We start from the raw sequence: 18,728 nt of genomic DNA, 5'->3' as shown, positions 1-18,728 counted from the left end.
TGGCCGAGAGGGATGTGGTTGGGTCTCCAGTTTTGTTTGTTGTTGCTGGTGTTATTGTTGTTTGTTTGTCTTGTTATATGTATTCTAGTAAAGAACTATTATTCCTTTGCCTATATCCTTGCCTGAAAGCCCCATAATTTCAAAGTTATAATAATTTGGAGGGAAGGGGGTCACGTTTTCCATTCCAGTAAGGTTCCTGCCTTCCTTGGCAGACACCTGTCTTTTAAACCAGGACAACAGGATAGAGGAGTCACACCTCAGTAGCCTCAGAGGCATTCCAGTCTCTTTCCCTCTCCACAAGCAGAATGCCTCCTGAGATTGCCAACAGTGGCTTGTTTTCTTCCTGTTTTCCTGTTTTCCTCCTTTGGCTGGCTGATGGGCATGTTTTAACTTTCCACTTCTGTTTTGCAGAAGTTCATTATAAACAGACAAGAAGAAATTCCTATCTCATATTTTCCCTGTTTATGTTAGTATATATTATGTAGACTATTAGTACATATTAGTAAGAAAAAAACCCAAAGAAAAAACAGCTTTCTAATAGCCATTGTGAGCAATATTTGGAAAAAAAAGTTGCATATGCTTGTCAGATGTATGTGTATTTGTCATTGTCAAAAAACCTTTACTGCTACTCTCAGTCCTTATTTGTGTTTTACGGAACATGGGAAAAATTATGAGGGACATTTATTTCCTGTCACAAAGAAAGTGTAACATTATGGATTGCGTAGTCTTATGAAATTGTTGAATGCTCTCATCGATGAGATGATTTTGTTCATTTTCCAATGTGAAGTTCATGATTAAGAAAATGATGTGAAGGAAGTATGAGACCTTTTTCAGGAAATGAAAAAGCAGTTAATACTTTTTCTTTCAGCTGAGGCAGTGACCAATTTTTTCTTTTTCTACCCTCTAATTTAAGAAATCACTGTTTTTATATCCACAGCTAATGTGCTGACACAGCACCAGCTTTATTTTGTGTTTGTGAAACAGTGATACTAAGATAGAGACCTATTCTTGTTAAGTTTTAACTCACCCAGTAAGACGATTTCTTTGACGCACTCTGACCCCAAAGGCCTATTGTGGAAGAAAAAGACAGCAACATGCTGAAAAAACAACAGCCCATCATGTAATTGAGAGTATGACTCAACAACATGCTGATAAGCAGGTGTCTGTGTTGTTCATGATGGCATGGAAGGCTTATGCATTTCCCCTCTGAGCAGTTTTCACTGCCTGCAGTTCAGGCTAAGACTGCAGCTGTGAAGGGGTGGAAAAGCCAGTTTATCTAACCTTTGTACTAAAATTCTTCTGTGAAGCTTTGTGATTTTCCCAAGCAATATAGAACTGGACTACTGAACACAGGCTTCTTGCTTTTCTTACATCTCTGATGGAGATGCAGGTCTGAGGACAGCATTAACAACGAGTATCCCCAATGCTTCATGATCTTACTCACACTTGGCAAAGCAGCCCAAACGATACTGTTTAAAAATACGGTCCTCTTGCATATGTTTAGGCAGGTCTTGCTTGAACATGTGAGAGCAATTTAAGGTTTCCATCTCCTACTGTGAGCTCCACAGCTTACTGAGTCTCAGGAAAAGTGATGGTAGGGTAAATTTGGAGTTCAGGCTGTGAACTGAAGCAGGACTCACATTTGCTGCAGCTGACTCAGATCCAGAAGCAGTGGACACAGCAAAGAGAACAATGATGTGAACTTATATCTCCCTGACATGAATGACCAAATCTCATTTAAAGGCATCTGAAGTGCTTTACTTGCCAACTTGATCTTCTAACTTGTACTAAGGATGAAGTGGTATACACAGGAAAGGAGCTTTCTGTTACTGTCTCTGTGGGAATAGGCAGCAAAACAAGGAATATTACTATACTTGTAACTATAGTTTGCCTACATCCTGTCAACAAAACTTGTCTCCCAAGTTAAGTAGGATATAGTAGAATTCAGGTTCAGAGAAGGGTGACTGGTGTGAGCAGAGGTATGTGATAGATTCTGTATGGTTTAGCAGGCCTCAGTATTGTCTGGAAAACAGCTAAGTGGGGGTGGGTATGTAAAAAGGGGTGTACAAACTGATGAGTGACCTGGATAGGGATACTGGGGAGAGGCTGTTTGCTCTCTTTTCCCAATAACATACAGGCATCAAAAGAAATCAGTAGAAGTCATATTCATAACAAAAAGGTGGGGGTTTTTTCCACACAAGAGGAACTTAAACAGTAGAACTCCTAGCACCTGGGTGTTGTGGCTGACAGAAGTGGTCACAGAATTCTGGTGGGTTACTAAGTATTTCACATAATGCTTAGTTCAGGAAATCCTGAAACCATAAATAGGTTGAAACTCTGAGACAGGATACTAGGTTAGATAAACTCTGACTGGGAATACATATTTTGGCATTTTCAAAGTTTCAGGTTGTGAGAGCCTTGATGCTGTAAGAAAGGAATCCATTAAGTTTGTGAGTGACTCCAACTGAGGAGTAATGTCAGTACTCCTGAGTTTAAGACTGCCATTCAGAGGGACTTGAATGGGCTGATGGGAACCTTGTTAAATTGAGCAAGGATCCAAAGTCCTGCACCTGGACAGGAAGGACTTCTGGCAATAATAAAGTGTGGTTTGGGTTCTTTCTGTACAGGGAAGACATGGGGAAATGGGAGTCAGTTCAGTGAAAGGCCGTCAGGATGACTGTAACCTTTGTCCTTTGAGGAGAGACTGAGGTAACTGGGCCGAGCAATGGAGCAGGTTGCCCAGAGGGGTTGTGGAATATCTGTTCTTGGAAGTGTTCGAGAGCACAGTGCACAAAGACCCAAGCAAATATTATCTCAGTATTGTACCTGACTAGACAAATTCCCGAGATCCCTTCCAACTGGATTTATCCTTTAATTCTAGGAATTAGATCACCTCCCTGAATTAAGTCAGTGCATGACTTCTGAGCCTGTGCAAAGCAGGGGACAGGGCCACATTATCAAAGCAGGAGCGGAAGCTCATCTGACTTGGACCAGTGTAAGGTGTTGTGGAACTGGTCCATGCCATCTTTCACCTTGTGCTGTAGACCAGGACAGTGTTCTAAAGGTGGAACAAAACACCTGGAACAAAACCACCTGCAACCCCATCTTGTAGAGAAGAACAGGCCTGCTGCATTTCTGGGACCTGGGTTGTGATGTGATGAGAAAACTTCATACCCTGGTATGACTCTCAGATCATTTACTGATTTTTCATGTAGGCAATGGTGAGCTTGCAACAAGGAGCCTGAGGGCAATCAGGAGAGACTTCAGGGCCTTGGGACAACAAATTAAGGGATCAGGAGCAGAAGTAGTGTTCATAATCATTCCAGTCACAGGAAATGATGAGGGAAGAAACTGGAAGAACCAGCAAATCAGTACCTGGCTCTGAGCCTGGTGTCACTTGCAGAATTTTGGGTTTGTCTACATGACACTGAGCCTGCTGGCAACAGATGGCATACACCTGTCACAAAGGGGAAAATGATCTTTGCATAGCAGTTTGCAGAGCTCACTGAATGAGCTTTAAACTAGATTTAAAATGGGAAGGGGATAAAACCAGTCTCCTTAGAGATAAGTGGGGGGGTGGCATGCCAAGTTTTGAAGGACCATGTGCTGATGAGGTCCATGATGTGCTCATTACATGGAGTACATTTGAAATGTCCTTATACAAATGTGCACAGTCTGAGGAATAAGAAAGAAGAAATAGAAGCTTTGACCCTGTCCCATATATATGAAATCACTGGCATAAGATAAACATGTTGGGATGAGTCCTATGACTGGGGTGCTGCGACGGACAGTTACAGGCTTTTCAGGACAGACAGGCAGGGCAGGCAATTTCAAAATGTCAGAAGTCAAGTGGCACAGAGGGCTGGCTTGGCTGAACAGGGATTTCTTCTAGATCTTAGGAAGAGGAGGAAAATGTATGGCCATTGGAGATAAGGACAGGCAACATGGGAGGAGTACAGAGATGATGGTCACCACTGTAGGGATAAAATTCTTGTTACTAAATCTTGATTAGAGTTTGGAAGGGCAACAAAAAGTGCTTTCAAAAATACGTTAATAGCAAAAGGAGAATCTGAAGTAATATTGGTCTGTTGCTGTTGGGGTCAGTCACCTCCTAAGCAGGGACATAGACAAAGAAGAGATGTTTAATGCCTTTTTTTCCCTGTTTTCAACACTGATGATGGCAAGTTAAATATGAGTCAGTAGTGCCCTGGAAGCTGAAAGGGTGAACTGTGTCCTGGGGTGCATCAGGAACAGCACTGCCAGCCACTCAAGGGAGGTGATTGTCCTTCTCAACACTTCACTGCTGCAGCCCCCACACTATTGTGTTCAGTTTTGTGTATCTCAATATGAGAAGGACATCAAAGTATTAGAGAGTCTCCAGGCAAGGGTGACCAGGGACACTGAAAGTTCTTGAGGGCAAGACTTAGGAGAAGCAGCTGAGATCACTTGGCTTGTTTGGCCTGGAGAAGAACCTGGAAAGGTGACCTCTTGGCTATCTAAACCTTTCTCAAGGCAGGCAGCAGAGAGTGAAATGCTTATCTCTCTCTGGTGACCAGCAATAGGACACATGGAAATGGAATGAAGCTGTGTCAAGGGAAGTTCAGACTGGACTTAGGAAAAGGGTCTGAGAGGGTGGTTGGTTACTGGAACAGGCTCCTGAGGGAAGTGGTCACAGCACTAAGCCTAACAAAGTTGAAGGAGTGCCTGGTCGATGCTCTTAGTCATATGGTTAATTTTATTGTTCTGTGAGGAGCAGGGAGTTGAATGCAATGATCTTTATGGGTCCCTTCCAACTTGGGATATTCTAAAATTCTGTGAATAGTTTACTACTAGGAATGCGGTCTTCCAGAATGCTACAAAACACTTAGTTTTTTTAGTGCAGCATTTACAAAAGTTACTGATAGAGTTGACTGGAATTCTTATTATTTAATGCCTTTTTGTGTGGTACACTCTAATAAAATGATTGATCCTGAAAATTGATTTAATTCTGTTTGTCCATTTCCCCCCTCTTTTTCAGATATGTTTGAACAGCGTCTAGACTAAGAACTGCAAAAAGGTTTTGCATACTTCCAGCTCTGCTTAGCTAACCTGTTATCACAGTAAATGGTGGAAGAAGTGCAGCAGAACTAAGTGTTAACTCTCAGTACATATCCAAGTAGGTTGTAGGAAAGCAGCAAAGGAACAACTGACATGTTAGGTAAATGTCCATTTATGTTCAAGTAGAGCAAACCCATTTTGATTGTTTCTATTGCTCATCATATATTTTTGGTCATGAGAGACCAAATTAATCTTTTATGCAATTCTAGTGAAGCTAGTAATTATTATGGGCCAGCTAATATTAAATGGAAAAAAATTCAGGAATGGATTATAAGGAAGAAGGTAAATGGCATATGGGAGACTTGGGAGCACTAAAGATTAACCCATTTACTTTTCAGTTGTTTGAAGTTGGATTCTAATTTCTCTTTCATCAAGACAGAGATAAAATATATTTGGATCATCAGAATACAATGAAACCTCTAAGAAGAGTCAGCAACTTTGTCAGACTGTTCAAAACATAACAAAACAAGATAAAAGGGTGCTCTGCAATTAAGAGCAAGCTACAGATATATAGATCACTTAGTAAGGATTTGCAGTATAAGCAGTATTTGTTATGCAATAACACAATGAATATGAAAATTTAAAGTGACACAAAGATCTACTGGAAAAGCTGAGGAGATCCACAGGCTGAAAGATACTGTAACCCACAGACAGATAATAGGACTGTTATTTGACTTTTATAAGGTACCCCAAAGTTTTAAATTGTAGATTGATTTCTCCAAAGTCTGAGATAATTTTGAGGTGGTTATCTAACTACTTAAATTTCAGCATTCTTTCACATAATGCTGTTTTGATACAGCATAACACAAAGCTAGACATCATGTGCACTAAGAGATTACCTTGTTCTTGCTCTGTTATGTCAATTTCCCACATGTATATTACATTTCCATATGCCTATTGATAAAGCTAAAAATCTGTTCTTTCCTGAAGCCCAACAGCACTGCGTAACATTTCCAAAACTAATTTCTGTTCATCTAGTTGAAGTTTTCACATCACTTTTTGTTGTCTGGAAATTAAGGCCTGAGACTCATGAGGATATGGCTAGCCATTGAAACACTTTGAGCATGAGTAGTAGGCTTCCCATATGTAGACTTTTTCTGATAATTTTGGGTTCCTATCTTTCAGGGTGGCAAATACAGAGCATTTTTGTTGCGAAGGTATGAACCTATAGAGAAGTCACTATGGAATTAATCTGTTAATTTGTAGCATAGCAGATTGTTCAATAGCTGCCAAAAACTCTGCTCTTATCTAGAAACAAGTGAATTGTGGTGTATGCCCAGCCTCTGCCCTTGAGGGATGCCTGCTGAGATAAGGAGATTGCATAACCTCCCAGCAGAACTCCCCTGGAAAGGCAACCACTTGCAGTTATGGTGAGAAGAAGACAGACCCAGAATCCTCTGGGAGACCCTACGCAGATCCTTTGTAACCCATTGGCTTTTACCCTCTGACACCCACCCCCTGTATCCCTATAAGATCTAGCCCTCTGCCCCTGCGAGGGCAGAGAGAGCTCGTCCCTGGCCTCCCCTTCGTGGGGTGCGGACTAATGAAGCTGCCCCATGCAGAACTGCTCTATGGGTCTCTCGTCTCTCTCCTCCTGGTCTGGCCTGGAGATTGCCTCGCAGAGCAAGAGCTGAAATCACGAGCTGAGAATCACTAAAGAGCTGACAGCCTCTCTGCACAGGCACTCCAGCTACAGCTGAGGGAAGACACCGGGCCCTGGGAAGACGGTTCCTCATGGGACCATCTCTCCGGACCAGTCACATCTTCCTGGGTCTGAGCTACAGACCCCACACCAGCCGCCTCAGTGAATGATTGATTACCCTTTCTCACTGACTCTTGAAAAAAAATGTTTATAAGAGGCAAAGTATGTACATGAATTGTTACAGTTGAATGACAAATTCATTGCCTGTTCATGGCCTATGTTAACTTCTTTTATCTTGATAAGCTGCTGATAGTCTTAGAAAATATCATCTGCCTTCCTCTGAAACAAGACATGTAGAGAGGTTTGGGTTGGACATCTCAAACTGTTAACTGATTTGAAAAAATGAGGCCTAAACCCAATATTCTCAAAAATGGCAAAACATCGTGGCAAAGAAATTGCTCATGGCACTTTCATGTAGGACTTGCAGATAACAGCAAAATTGTGTCAGGCAATAAGGAAGTGAATATATTACCAGGAAAAAAGTTGCATCACTAGACTTGCTCAAATAAAAAGTACTATATAGAGTCTCAAATGGGATTGTAAAAGTATTCATGCTCTAGGAATATACTCAGTGATGTGGAATTCATCTGCTTTGCCTTCCAGTTGGAACAAGGAGTTCTTGCTGGCAATATATTGGGTTATAAAAAGTATTTTAATGTCTCTTAAGGCTGAGGAAGAGACAAGGTGTTCTTACAGAAAGAAACTTCACGAGCAGCAAAGCTTGGGAGAAACAATAGAATGAGTGAGGTCTGTGTCTTTTTGAGCGACGTCTGTGTCCTTTTTATTTCCTATGAGGAAAGCACTTTGGATCTAGAATGTGGATGTCTTATTAAAAGCCTAGAGAAAATATTACTGGAATGATGTATGCTTTTCAAGACTTTGACAAGTCTACTACAAATTAGACTCATCATAATTCTAGTATAATAAATGTCAAGGGCATTTTGAATTTTACAACAACACCAAGGATAACATTTGTCTCTTCTTGTTTTAAATGCAGAGACCTTAAGTAGTTGGGCACACAATTTTCATAGAGTACATCCGTGATAAAATATATTTGAAGGTGAAACAGGCTTAATAAATTATCCCTTTCATACACACATGGTAATACCGTTATTTGCTGTCCCCTCTTAGTAGCAGTAAGCTGTTAGATGTTCATGATGCATAGTTGTCTGTGTCCAGGTTAAAAGTAACATTTTCTCCTCCAAGACCCATTTTTTTGAAACTTACTCTATTTTAGTGATCTGATTGAGAAAAGTTGGGGGGGGGGGGCAAGGAGAGAGGAAGGGACAGAAGGAACTTCAGGATGAGAAACTTAAGTGTGCTTCATTATTAAAGACAGCATATTTACAGCCTCATTTTTGACAGTGGTGTTACGCATGACCTCTCTTCTTTGCATTATTCAGTGGTGATCCTTGTTTTTTCCAGACCGTGACCCTATGATGTATGAGAAATGAATTCAGGACTTTATTCATATCTGGCCTCGGAGAGGAAAAGGAAAATCATGTCATAGTCCCAGACCTGTCTGTGATCATAACATCAGGATCACTATACCCTGACCATGAAGCTAGGCTATGGCACATATTGCTGCAAATGTTATGTTTGATTGCTGAACAGAGGAAATGTACACATTTGGGGGGTAGGGGCTGGAGTGGAGCAAGAATGAAGAAAGAAACTTCTGCTTGTAAACAAGCATATTGGGTTTTAGAAAAGTAGGCTATATCCATCACATCACAAGAAAGAAGCATGCCAGAAGATGATTTTTACATGAATCAAAGCTGATCAATGCTTCTGGTTACAAAGGAAAAATCAGGACATGATTAAACTTAAAATGCTGTGGGGAAAGCAGTTCCTTCATTTTTTAAAACAATTCTTACATCACTTTTTGATATCAGTTGAGTTTCAGAAGTCACCTAGAAACTAAAAGGAAAGCAGCTAGCAATTTTTGCAAGTTTTATTTTACATCATAGGAACATTGCTCTTGCTCTCCTGATCTGAAAGTAGGCTATCTGACCAGCAGAGAGCAAGACATTATTTATAAAATTCAAGGGTAACCAAAGTGATTCATAGATAAGGAGCAAAGGGTTTCGTTTCTAAAAATGAACAGTACCAACAAAGTAGCATAGGGGAGCTCATGTAAACATTTTTACTTTTTAATGTGAGCAACCTGCAATGATATATTTTCAAGATGTCAGGAGAGGTATCTATTTTCTTAGTCTGATTTAGTCCTTCCTACTACCCTGAAGTAAAGGAATGCTAGCAGAATTGATTAGTTACTGATTGTTCATTGCATTTTTCCTAGGTGCCCTTATGTCCTGTTAAACTCAGCAGAAACACTTCAACTCAAATTTCATTGTTTCAAAAGGCTGTAATTAATTGTTATAAAATGGTGCAGCTTTGCTGTTTTGATCAGAGCATGAAGTAAACATAATGGAGTTTTACATACTCTTTAAGAGCTTCACTCTCTCATTAACAGTATTTGCAACCAAAAGGAAGCAGAATGAGCAAAACAGTTTCAGGGAAATGAGAGAGTAACAGGGAAGGAACATGGCTGAGGTCCAGATAAGATTGTTAGGAAGGAAGCTGGTCTTTGGCAATGACTGTTGGCTACTACACTTCTTCACAAACATAAGAAAAAATGTCTTTAGGGAAAAAAAATGTTATGAGAATCATCAGCCATGCAGTTCGCTTACTGAGTTAGTCAACTGCTTTTTCAAAGCAAAACCACAGCTTACTGACTGTGAGTTCTTACAGAATCATAGAATGGTTTGGCTTGGAAGGGAACTTACAGATCATGCGGTTCCAAAGCCCCTGCTGTGGGCAGGGACACATTTCACTAGAGCAGATTGCTCAGAGTTCCATGCAGCCTGGCCTAAATTCCTATTACACAAGGGAGAGAAAATAGGATTTTACTTAGTACTGGAAATGAAGTGTTAATTGCATATGCTAATGTTGCCTGGCACCAACAATGATATGCTTGATGATTCCTGCCCACCAGCAGTGCCACCTCTCTCTCCCACCTTTGCCACCTCTTTCTCCCACCTGAAAAGAGGTCAGTCTGCTCACTGCAATGTATACTTGAAGTCTAAACTGAATCTGTCCTTAAACACACATTGTAGCAGTAAGCCATAAATAAATAAGTAAACAGAGGTTTGTACAGACCATTAAAAAACCCCCACCCAAGCTCAGAAATCAACCAAAAATTTTAGTGTTACTTCCTAACAGAGAAGACTAACCCCTGCTGCCAGAATGCTGTGTACTTTCCTTTGACACACTATTATAACACCTGCCTTGCTGCTCTTTTGACCTTGCCATTGTCCTGCCTTTTCTCTCTTGAAAAACAAATGGAAAAAAACCCAAAAGACAAACCAGCTTAATTAGGGACCAGGAACAACAGCTGCAGAAATGCCAGTAACTGCAGATACCTGCTCCTTGGTTCTTGGCCAGCAGCTGACTGAGGCATTTAAAGAGGAAGGTGTGTGAGTGAGGAGGTCAGTTCTGGAGTATTCATTCTTCTTACCCAGGCTGCTTCTCTGGATCCAAGAGAAAATAGCTTGCAGGAGTCCATGTCATGTGAACAAGAAGTGAGACACTTGTGATGAGTGTACCCATATCTCAGGTAGAAAAATGTAGCCCTAGGCATAGCTCTACACTAGGCTCTTTCTGTTCTCTCATAGTTCATCTGGAGTGACGGCTCTCTGCCTCAAAACAAACACAACCCTGGTGCCAGGGTATGAACCTGCTGCTCACAGAGTGGGCTTGAATATTTTTCTAATATCTGTGGCATTTCAGAGTGCTTGAGATGTCTGTACTGTAGTCTTTTCTTGTCTGCAACAAGGTTGGTATTAATTCCTTAACTTGGCAGTAGATGTGGACTGAATACCCCACTGGAGATGCATGAGACAATTCAAACCTTTCAGTGTGAATAAAGACTGGGAGTGGGATAAAATGGGACATTACCATGCTGAAATTTACTTCTCTCTAGATAGAGCGCTCTTGGGGATCAGACTCTTTCTCAACTTTCCCCAGTCTCACAATTTACCTCTTTTTTTCACATACTGATATAATATGGTCAGTGTGGTTGGTGAAAGGCAGGAGCATCTGGTACAGTAAAGTGAATCAACTAATTTGTAAGGTATAGACAAAAAGGAGTTGAAAAAAGAATAGGAAGGCCTTTGGCATCTTACAGATATCTGTGAAAGAGATTGTTTATACAAGCGCACCCAACACTGTAGCGTTAGATGGGATGTTCAAAGGACTTGCTTCATGGATGTAGAAGGCACATAGTGCTCTGGAGCACCATGGCTGTAGCTAAGTATTGGCTGACATTCTAGATCTTCCCAAGAAGCAGAGAATCATAACCATTTTTGCTTTTATTTAGATGGTCTCTGTTCCTGCAGAGATTGTTTGTTATGATATATGACTTTGCTAGGTATGTTACAGCTGTTATCTTGGAGATTTGCCAGTGACTTTGTTTTAATACTCTGACACACTGTTCCACTTCCAGAGGGGGTAGCAGACCGATATAGATATTGAAGTATTTCCTCTGTTTATTTTTCTGGCTCTTTTTAACTAGTTCAGGCTTACCACACTGATTTAAGAAGCGTAGTAGGTGTTGGTTGGCATAATGGTCCTAATATTGGTCTACAGAATGTATTGGTATTGGGTATTTTAAATTTTTAAAATGTGAAATTTCTAGCTCTTCTATATTCGTCTTTATTTTTATTTCATTTGTTTATTTATTTTAATTTGTATTTATCTGACAGATCAGGATAATTTTCAGGATCCAGATTATGAAAGTTCAATAGAGTTCCAAGATCTGAATAGGAAATGAGGTACTATCTGCAGTTTTAAAGTATTTTTTTTCTGTCAGTCTCTGAAATGTCTCTAGCTTACTGGTTCCTGGAGAAACAAAGCCAAAGAAGCACTACCATTAGCACTAGGTCATGAAAATACATTTTGGTGATTTTAGCTTTAAATGTTCTTTCACAATATTAGAATGCTTTATCTCATTTCCTACTAAATCTGACCTCATGGGAAGTCATGGAAAGCTGCTTCTAGCAGCTCTTTCAATTGAAGAATTGAATTTGTAGCAGCCATCTGTTTCCCAGCCTACCGGCTTATAAAAGTGAATTATATAACAGGTTAAAACAAACTTCTACCTTTAATGAGTTAAAATGTTGTTTGTCCAGCTTGTTAGTCCTTTTTTTCTTCAGCCAGTTAATAATTCTTTACAAGTGTAGGTACAAAAATGCTGTTAGCGAGGATTTTCTTGTTATTTTCTAAGTTCGTGAGAGACTTTTCTCTCTCACAGAAGAGGTAGTGGAGTATGTAAACAACCAAGCCACCTGCAACCTTGAAAAGTCTTGTTTATGGTATAGCAGAAAATATTTTGACAATGGATGTTTTAGGATTTTGGCCAATCACCCCCAAGGGGTGGCTGGTTCTTTGTCCAATTAGACTACGAAGAAAAAAGTCTATAAAAGAGTTTGTAAAATAATTAAAGAAATCAATCTTGCTGCACAATTCCTGCCTGCTGGATCTTCTCTCCTCCTCCTCCCTATGGCTGCGGGACACGGTGATATACCGTAGGAACCAGGCCTGCGGTAATATACAAGCTCTACCATAACACTGAAGACATATATAAATGTGCTTTGTGTTTTTGCTTGCTGTCCCATAGCAGCTCCCTCATTAAGTCTACAGACCTGTACACAGTTCTTCACCTCTGGTTTACTTGTATTCTGTTGTCTCTAAGAATAGGTAATTTTATTCATCCCAGTCCAATGATTGAGCTTGTTTAGTTTGTAGCTTTGAGATTTTTTTTAACAGCCAAAACCAAAGAAATAGGCATATAGCAGGATAATTTTTCTTCTGTGTATGTCTGTCTTTCCAGATTTATTAAATGAATGTCTAGAATATAGTGTAGGTCTCCAGGTGCCTTTGAATATGCAGCCTTAGGAAGTTTTAAAGTATGAAGATAATTTTCATTTGGGAAACTGTAAAAATGATACAATGACTTTCTTAGATCTCCTGCCAGGCTTTTTTATAGGCAGGCTTATATAGGTAGGTCTCTTTAGGTATTAAGTTTTTGCCAAATACTTCTTTTCTTCTGGTGCTAGTATATATACTGCATGGAAGCATGCTGACAAACTAAAGAATTCATACATAAAACTACCCATTTTAAATTTTAGTGGGTAGTCTGCAGTATTAGTCTGCAGGTGAGCTGATTACAACAAAGATCCTGACTCTGCACTTTCTTGCAGTCTGCATAAAATATCTCTGCTGTATTCGACAAGGAGAGTGCTGCTGAAATTGGGACTAAAAATCATGATTGTGCTCCCTGAACACTGTAAAAAAGTTCTACAGTTAAAAGTGAGAAAGTTAAATCCACCTGACTGACAGGTGTTTGCTTTAGGAAAGACTGAAGAGCCATGGGTGTGTATCCCACATTAGGAATAAATAAACAAGATCGTATCTCATAGATCTGCTATTTTCCCATGTCCTGAAGACTTTGACAGAGCCTGACTATACTAGGTGTCACTCACATCTCTGAGAACAGTGCAAACGTGTTCCTGAGATCATTCCTGCTGATGCATGATGCTGAGATGTCCTCTGTCTAGCCACAAATCCTACTTGGAAACACACACAATAGAACCAAGCAAGTCAAATCTGCTAAGTTCTTGGTTATTAGAATACCTTCTTGCATTCATCTAGAAATAAATTTTAAACCATACAAAGGAATTTCCTGCTTAAATATACCTAAACCAATTATGATTATTTAGCATCTTATTGTTTGCGAAAAGAATACTATCAAAACTAGTATTTAAAAAATGACAGCAGCTTTGATATAGAAACAACTAGATGGTGCTCCTCTGCTTTGGAATTTGTCAGGGCTGCAGCACAGGTGATTTAGAGCTGGAATATATGATCTCTAGAAAAAACTGTGTAATCAGAATCATCCTGTTCATAATGTTTGTTACAGATGCCTAGAAACATTTGCTGAGTTACAATTAAGGTTGTAATTTAGCAAAGATGGAACAACTCCTTTGCAAAACATTACAGCCTTTTCTTATGGTAAATCGAGTACTTAGAAGGGTAATTATGCACACATATATGTTTTGTAACATAACTATAATGCATATAATATATGCAATAGCATTTCTTTTAAATACAATACAATAGCATTCCTTTTAAAAATACAATAAAACATTTTAAAATTATTTATTCTTAAGAGATTTTAGCAAATTAATTATGTTACTTTTTAAAAGCAATCCTAGTTGCAGTAACAGCCACAAAGAAGGAAAAAATCCTAGAACAGTGACAATATCTGAATATTTGATGCCCAAAAGTTAAGCTATCTCTAAGTGAAATATGACAGTCAAAAGGATGCCATTAACTTCACAATCACAAATGCTATTTAAAATTGTGTATCTCCTAAAGTGCTAGGACATCCTAAGATGAGAGAACAGATTTTTTCTGTTTTCTGATCATTTAGTATGTGCTTCTGATTATGTGTTATATGTAGTCCATGTTATGACTTGGGAGGTTGTGCATACTTTCTCAGATTTTGCTGATATTTGGTGGCAAGATTAACAGTCAAGATGAAAACCTAGGGGCCAGGATATTAAAACAGACTGATGAAAGGCAATAGAAAGGGACAGAGATTCATGTTATTGTCTTAGTAATGAACAACATCCCATTTTTTTGTGCATAGTAGGAAGATAATCATGTCTTTTGGACGGAAGTGTTAAAGAGAAATTTGCGAAGCAGTTCTCAGCTGTTTTTTTCAAAAAGCTGGAATATTTTGAACAAGTGAATGAAAGTTACTATGTCAGTGTTGGTATCTTAGGGCATGTAAAAATCATGGTAATGTGTTTGTTGTGTGAGGCATTGCCTCTCCTCCTCTCACTCATATATAAGAAAATAATTTCGTTTGTATAAATTTTATAGCACTGAAAAATGCTTTATCTTCTTCATATTTTATCACTTATTTACATACCTATAATAAAATTTAAAGTTCCTGAAAATACTTTGAACTATTGTACATTTTATCTATTTATATTCTTGTAATATGAAGCATCATTGCCACTTTTATGCTCTGGCATCATTTAATGTGCACTGTTCTGTAGAACTTGTTATTTATCATACTGAAAGATAAATACATCCCCCATATAAAAAAGGAATATGACAAAATGCTACTGTATCGCTGCATGTGCTTGAGAAGTGTGTTATTTTCCAACAGAAAAGGTTAGCTCTGTATAATTTTACTAAAAGCAGGAGATGGTGAATTTTTCAAGCTGCTACTGAGGCAGTTTTCTGTTTTTACTGATGACCGTGTCAAGTAATCATGTTCATAAACCAATCAAACTCAAATTAATATAATCTTTTCCTTAGTGACCCCAGAGTAATGGCTTATAGTAGTATGTGATTAAGTAGTACATTAAGTTTTTCTAGCCATACTGGTTATTTGTCACTGCCAGATATAGAGAATAAGGTGAACTTCAATCTTGTAGACCCCTGTCTTGGTGCTGGGATCCAGCATTTTTTTTACACATTGAGAAGGTTAGAGCTTTGAAAATAGGACATCAAGAATGGGCATTCCTTCTCTGGACACTCGACTGTACTACCTGCTGATTACTTCTTTATTAAGTAATTTATTGAATTACTAGGAGACTCTTCAACTGATGATGTAGGCTTTATACAAAACACTTCCTATGCCTTCTCCATGGTGACAGGTCAAGCATCAGAACATTATCCAGCGGCTCCCCTCACTCCAGACTTCTGCCACACTTGTAATCTTCTGGTGCAGTCAGACCCCATTTTTTTGCTTAGTTCCAGTCTTTGCTTCTCCATTAGTCTTTCTTTTCTTCCTGTGCCTGCATTCCTGCAACCATGGCACAGTATGTGACTTGCCCCAGTTCCCTCTAGTGGCAGAGCTCCTGCTGAGATCTGTACCACTGCCTCACCACTTGCACTTTCCAGATCCCTTCCCAATCTCAATGTCCCAATGCCTTCACAGCTAATTTTGCTCAATAACCCCTTTAGCTCTTTCTACTTGCATCCTATTCCCTGACTCTTGTTCTTTTCCTTGTCTTGCCATGGTTTCTAACCCAGTTGTGGTTTCACTTTTTAGTTTCTACCATTGTGTGATTTTTATTACTTACAGTAGTTCTAGGTTCAATTTTGAACTGCTCTCCCTCCCATTTATTTAGTCCTAATTCACTCTCTCATGTCCATTTAGATTCATCTTGTTTCTTTTCCCATTTTGAATGCCCACAGTTCCTCAGTGCTCAGTGCTCAGTGAATGCAGAGGAGAGTGCTCATGCTCTATGTATAGATGAATAGAATTTGCTCCTGGGCTCCTCACGGTCCACAGCCATCCAAACTATCAGAAAGTATTACTCTGCACTGGCTGAAGCTGCCTCACCCAGCAAAGGCAGCATCTACACCAACCCAAATCTGTTAAGATCAAAAGTTTCTACAGAGCATGTGTAAATGGCAACATTCCAAGTTTTCCAACCTCGACAATTTTAGATATATTTGCGTGAAGCTGGATAAGGCACATTTCAGAAATATGTCTTAAGTCAAAGCATTTGAGTACCAGATCTTCACAGGATAAATAGCCTTCAAAATATGTTTTCCTTGAGTTTATAATACAACTTACCTTCAGGAGAAGCTAACTATTCTAGATAAAGACTTTTCCAAAGAGTTTATTCTCTGAATTAAAAAAATTCAGTTGGGACTGGTAATATTTTGCAAGATTATATGCAGCTAAGTGCAGAGTACTAGGGAAATGTCAACCAAAGTGAATAACGAGCAGACCCACTATTTTTATCTATAAAAATGCAAGAAATTGCCTGATGTAGATAAGTGATTTAGCATACATGGATATTACTTTAGTGTTCAATCCCCCACCCTAATGTTACCTGTCTTCTTTGTCTTTAAAGATGATAAACACTGTCTTGAACAGTCTGACAGTGGCCTCAAGGTTCAGTGGTAATGCTAATATAAGAGAATAATGATAGATCTGTCAATCACTTGGGACATCCTAGGAAATACATTCCCTAGTCCTTATTTTGAAGTTCAGGACTAGAAGGTGTGTGAGCAACCATTTATTTTCCATTCTACTTTAATCCATTTGGATACAACCATAGGGATTTTTTTTCTCCTCTCTCCTTTAGACCTAATGATAATTAATTTAAAGTTTTGAACCCTAAGGTGTAATAACCATTCAGCAGCCAAAGTTCCAATTTTATACTGACAGAGGTGGGTGTTCGTAGCACTTCTGTTTCCCAAGTTTCCCTTGGCTTTCGTTATAGCTAATTGAAAGGCTTCTTTTATGGATAGTTCAGAGTTGTATCCTAATTAAACTGTTCCGATTTTTTCACTTAAGAACTTTATTTTCTCCATTGATTTTAGACAGAATCCATAGAGATTTTTCTCAAAAAGCTTTTAAACTCACCTCTTCTATGAATAAGTCATCCCCTATTGGATGCTGAGTGTGTTCCATGTCATAATATGGTGATTATCTAGGGAATATTCAAAATTATTTTAAATAGTAGTCAATACTAGTCAATGAGTTTGTTACCTCATGTTGATTTAATTAATAGCTGTCTTACCCCAGTGATAAATTACTGAATATTTACAGCACTGTGATTGCCTTAAAGCATGCATAATAAGCAAAATGAACTTTTCTATCCTGTAAATTGCATGGAATTCTGTACCATTGCTCACTAAAATCATATCCCCAAATCTTTACAGGTTTGAAATCTGCATTGTCATACTTCCTAAAGACAAAGGCAATGCCTTTGAAGCAGTATTCAATATTGAATCAATTTCTGACTTTAAACATTAATAATATTTTAATTTCAATATTTTTATACCAAACACTGCACTAATGAGGCTGGCATTTCAACATCTTTTTTTTCCTTTCTATTTTGAATACAGGGATATTCCTGTCACATGGATGCTGGTTGTTCTGTTGGTTTACCTTTGTAAAAATTGTTCTTCATATCAAGCTGTAATAAATATGCAAAAGTCCATGCAAAATTGAAGAAACAAAATATCTTTACTAAAACATCTTTTTAGTTTGAACCAGAATATTCTATTTTATGTAGAAAGAGTAAACCCACTACTTGCTACAGATTTTGTTTTTGTAGATTCTTTGTACTGCATGAAAGGTCTTATGCACAGTCATGAGTTATTTGGTATTTGTATGTTATTTTTATTTGCCATCTGTTTGTTCAGTCTTATCTGACTTGCATTTATTTATGCTCAAATTAAGTATTATGGGATTGTTTTAAAATTTCTTTTGATCATGCCTTATCCAGGTCTTTTTCTCTTTTGATCATAAACAGAAATATAAAACATTCTATTTGTGAAATCCTTTCAAATAAAGATAAAACAGATACATATCCAAAATACCTTTCCTAATATGGAAAGCACAGAGGGAATGCATCACCTCTTTCAAAGTTAACCTTGTACATATTCAAGGAATGTAAATAGGAAAAAAACCCAAGAGAGTAGGCAAAAAATTGTCTTCAAACTGTTGTCTAAAGGACCTTCAAGGTGATATAAAGTGTTTTAGACTGGTGATATGACGTGCTTAGGATGCTCATACATAACATCTATATTTTTATTACAGTGCTGTGTAAACAAGTTTCATTAGACATTTGGCTAACTTATCTTACATCCAGGAGAGTTTTTTTTTCTGCTTTAAATTATGACTTAGAAAGAATCTGGTCCTGCAGTTTGTACCTGAGCAAATTTTAGATGTTTATTTCTTGCCTTCATAAGTATCCTAGAATAAATTCATCCTAGATGTTTCCTGCAGAATGGAATAATTAAATGGTAAATAAAGGTCAGAAAAAAAGACTCTACTTCTTTTAAAGTAAAAAAAAGTTAATATTTAAATATTAGCATTAGTGCTTTT

The sequence above is a fragment of the Corvus hawaiiensis genome, chromosome 3 (assembly GCF_020740725.1).
Source record: "Corvus hawaiiensis isolate bCorHaw1 chromosome 3, bCorHaw1.pri.cur, whole genome shotgun sequence".
NCBI lineage: Eukaryota > Metazoa > Chordata > Aves > Passeriformes > Corvidae > Corvus > Corvus hawaiiensis.
The sequence above is the reverse complement of the archived record's forward strand: the minus strand, read 5'-3'. Positions refer to the sequence as shown.